Raw genomic sequence first — 4,278 nt, forward strand, 5'->3', positions numbered from 1 at the left:
GGAATATTTTGATATATGTTTATGTTGTAAAATGATTAAATCAAGTTAATGTTTATAACCTCATATAATTTTTGTGGTGAAAACATTGAAAATAGTCTTTATAGCAGTTTTGAAATACACATTATTATAGTCACCATTCTGTGCAATTGATCACTAAATCTTATTTCTCCTAAGTGAAACTTGGTACACTTGGAAGAACATTTCCCCTCTTTTTATTCACCCCATCTCCTAGCCTCTGTCACATTTTCATTCATATTAGGTAACATTAAGATCATTATGGAAATTAACTTTTTGGTGTCCCACAACTAAATGAACATAAATAATGTTAACTTTGTTAGGAAGTTATAGTAATTACGCATAGGAATAAATGGCAGCTATTTTTGCCAGTAAACAAAGGATGCCCATTATTTTCAAATATTAGATATAAGTATTTTAGGTGGTAAAGTCTTAGGCCTAAAATACGTCATTGAGTTTATTACCCCAGAAACCCAGCAGGTCATATTTTCTGAACATTGTAAATAACAATAGAAATTATATACTAAAATGTTACCAGCAAGTACTATCTCACCACATGAAAATTGCATTGAAATTTTTTAATCTGTGGTTCAAATGGAAGACTCAAACAGATTCTTTTATGGATTCAGGGAAGTGCTAATGAGGAAGCATGGTGATTGAAGCCAAAAATCTGAATTCAGGTAAATAATTCTGCCAATACTTTCTTTTTTTTTTTTTGAGATGGAGTCTCGCTCTGTTGCCCAGGCTGGAGTGCAGTGGCACAATCACGGCTGACTGCAAGCTCCACCTCCCGGGTTCACGCCATTCTCCTGCCTCAGCCTCCTGAGTAGCTGGGACTACAGGTGCCCGCCACCACGCCCAGCTAATTTTTTGTATTTTTAGTAGAGACGGGGTTTCACTGTACTAGCCAGGATGGTCTCGATCCTCTGACCTCGTGATTCGGCCTCCCAAAGTGCTGGGATTACAGGCGTGAGCCACCGCGCCTAGCCAATTCTGCCAATATTTTCTCAGTGGTGTAGAAAATCAGTAGTTTTGGCCATATATAGGTACTGTTCTCTGAAGTAGAGTACATTTATCTCAGAAACTTATGCAAAATGTAAAATCAGTTCCCTAGTATTAAACTCTACAAATTATTACTTTACAGTATATTGAGGAAAGGATATGTTCTAAATAAAGTAACGAGATTTCTTGTCTGTTACAAAAAAATTGTGTAAAATGTATTTCATGTGTACACTGTTGACATTTGTGCTTGTTGGAAAACTAGATTCTACACATTTTAAATGTAGAAAGCTAAAATTCTCAGAAAGTTACAAGAATCTTTAAACAACTGTATAGCGTTGAAAGTGAAAGTAAAATATAATTTTCCAGCTAGAGAAGCAAACCAAAGAAACCACTTATGAAAATAATCAACTGAGAAATAAGTGCTCCTCTTAGATATGGGCGATCAGAGTTGCCAAATCCGTGTGGGTGGCCCAACTTGCCATAAGGCAAATTTGAAAAACAAAGACATAAACTGCAGATGTCTCAAATGTAATGTCTCCCATAAGTGAAAAGAAAATTAAAACTTATGTTACACACAGTTATAGGACTTATTTTTTAAATGTTTAAGTCAACACAATGGCAAAAATAGGAAAAAAATGTTAAAGAGCGAATGACTACAAGCTTGACAAGCCATATTTGAAAAAGAGGCAAATACAAACAGTTGGAAGTAGAATCAACCTACTTAATATACATCGTACGGGTTAAATATTAAATTAGTCTCAGCCGATGAGATTAGTGAACCGAAATACTGAGCACGATTAATGTAGTTAAATACAGTAAAAAGAGAAAACACCCGCCGACCCCAGCAGAAGGGACTAAGGCCTGGCGCCCTGGCCCCTGCCCCCGCTCCGAGCCCCAGCCTCTGAGGCAGTCTCCAAGCCTTTGGGAGTAGCTTCTGAAGATGAATTGGTGGGTGAATTCCTGCAGGACCACAGTGTACCCTTGTATCCCGTGCCCCTCAGACCTTCAAGATGGATGAACTCCTGGCTGAGATGCAGCAGATTGAAGAGTCAAACTTCCTCCAGGATCCCCAGAGAGCCCCTGGTGTGGCCGACTTGGCCTTGTCTGAGAACTGGGCCCAGAGTGACTTGCAGCTGGAGATGCTGTGGATGTAATTCAGGATTATAATGAGACAGACTGGTCCCAATCATTCATTTCTGAAGTTACAGACCCCTTGGCCATTTCCCCCACCTGCTGGGCTGAGGAATATTTGGAGCAATTGGGAGAAACTGTGGTTGGGAGAGCCTAAGGGAGCAGCAGCCACCGATCGTTGGACGATGAATGTCATCTTGAGGAGGATCTGCAGCACATGGCCAGTGACTTTGTGGCCAAAGGGGATGACCCCAAATTGGCTAATTCTGAGTGTACATCAGATGCCTGGGTTGACCATTCACAAGACGAGTAAACACAGCTGCCCTTGATAGGGAGTTTGAACGTGCCAAGTCAGCTGTAGAGTTGCAGACAGAGTTGGAGGAGAAGGCAAAACGGGATGCTGACACTCACCCCTGGCTTTCTGGCTATGATGACCTCGCATCAGCTTCCTATGATAAGGGGTACCAGTTGGAGGAGGAGAACCCCCTGCCTGATCACCTTCAGCCTTTCAAAGAAGGGCTGCAGCGACTTCAGGAGAGGGAGAGGGCCCTCCCAAATGCTGTGCTGCTTTTTGAGGCAGCTATGCAGCAGGATCCTAAGCACATAGAAGCTTGGCTGTATCTGGGTACCAACCAGGCAGAGAATGAACAAGAACTGTGAGCCATCAGAGCATTGCAGAGGTGTCTGGAGCTAAAGCCAGATAAGCACTGATGGCCCCGGCTGCAGGCTTTACCAATGAGCCTCTGCAGTGACAGGCCTGTGAAACCCTGCCACACACCAGCCTGTGCCTATCTGGTGACACCTGCTGAAGAAGGGGCTGGCGGGGCAGGACTGGGCACCAGCAAGCATATCTTGGGATCTCTGTTGTCTGACTCCCTGTTTCTTGAAATGAAAGAGCTCTTCCTAGCAACTGTGCAACTGGACCCTACATCCATTGACCCTGATGTGCAGTGTGACTTGCAGGTCCTTTTCAACCTGAGTGGAGAATACGACAAGGCCATGAACTGCTTCACAGCTACCTTCAGTGTTCATCCCAATGACTATTTGCTGTGGAATGAAAACCAGAGTGAAGAAGCAGTAACTTCATACTGCCAGGCCCTTGAGCTCCAGCCTGGCTATATCCAGTCCCGCTATAACCTGGGCATCAGCTGCAGGGCTCACTGGGAGGCTATAACCTGGGGCTCACTGGGAGGCTGCGGAGCACTTTCTGGAGGCCCTGAACATGTGGAAGAAAAGCCGGGGCCCTCGGGGTGAAGGAGGTGCCATGTCGGAGAACACTTGGAGCACCCTGCATTTCGCATTCTGTGTTAGGCCAGAGCGACGCCTGTGGGGCGGCTGATGGCTGGAATCTGTCCACCCTGCTAACCGTGTTTGGCCTGCCCCAGTGACAGTGGGATGGGCTGCCCTGTGGTGTCCGCCTAGATGGGTCCCCCCTCTGGATGTGATGTGAGTCCCTCTCCCCAAATGCACCTACCAAGCGGATGGGCTGATGACCATAAGCAGTAAGGCCTGTCAGAAGCTGCCTCAACATAGGGGTGGGTAGTCCGTGTTCCAGTTCCTAGATAATCGTAGGAAAACAAGGCTTGTTTTCTCTGAGTCCCTTAGTAATTCAAGGGCTGTACATCCAGCTACAGAGCCCTCTGCTCATCATGCCCGTTCTCTGCTCATCATGCCCGTTCTTTTTGGATAGGACCCAGTGATGTAGGCTAACTGTTGTCATCAGCTACCATTTCTGATAGGGTCTACCACATTTGTCATGTCTGTCCTTTCCCCCACTGTTACTGGGAATTGGTAATGGTTCAGTGCAAGTAGGAGGTTCATCTACTGCGCGCCTCCAGTGATGACTGTCTGGGATGGGATGTTAGGAGTTGGCCTGTTGGATTGAATTGTTTATTTGGCTCTGCAGAGCTGAGTTTTGGTAGGGGTTCTAGAGTTCTGTCATTCTTGGACCTCTCCTGGCTGAGCTCCGATTCCCTGTGAGTACGATGCTGATGCAAAAATGCTGTGTCATCATCCCAGCAGTCCTCAGGAGCTGCCAGGGCCAACAGTTACAGAGTGTCTGTCTGAGTGTGGGGTGGGAGGAAGGTTCACTTGTGAAATGAGGCTGGGTGGGAGCGGGGAGGGACTAGA

The 4,278-nt window shown here is 45.6% G+C and overlaps 1 pseudogene; it reads left to right on the forward strand.

Annotated features, from left to right (window-relative positions):
* Positions 1 to 1,602: 1,602 nt before the first annotated feature.
* On the forward strand, positions 1,603 to 3,536 carry LOC101124406 (peroxisomal targeting signal 1 receptor-like; annotated as a pseudogene).
* The last annotated feature ends 742 nt before the right edge of the window (positions 3,537 to 4,278 follow it).

The sequence above is a fragment of the Gorilla gorilla genome, chromosome 1 (assembly GCF_029281585.2).
Source record: "Gorilla gorilla gorilla isolate KB3781 chromosome 1, NHGRI_mGorGor1-v2.1_pri, whole genome shotgun sequence".
NCBI lineage: Eukaryota > Metazoa > Chordata > Mammalia > Primates > Hominidae > Gorilla > Gorilla gorilla.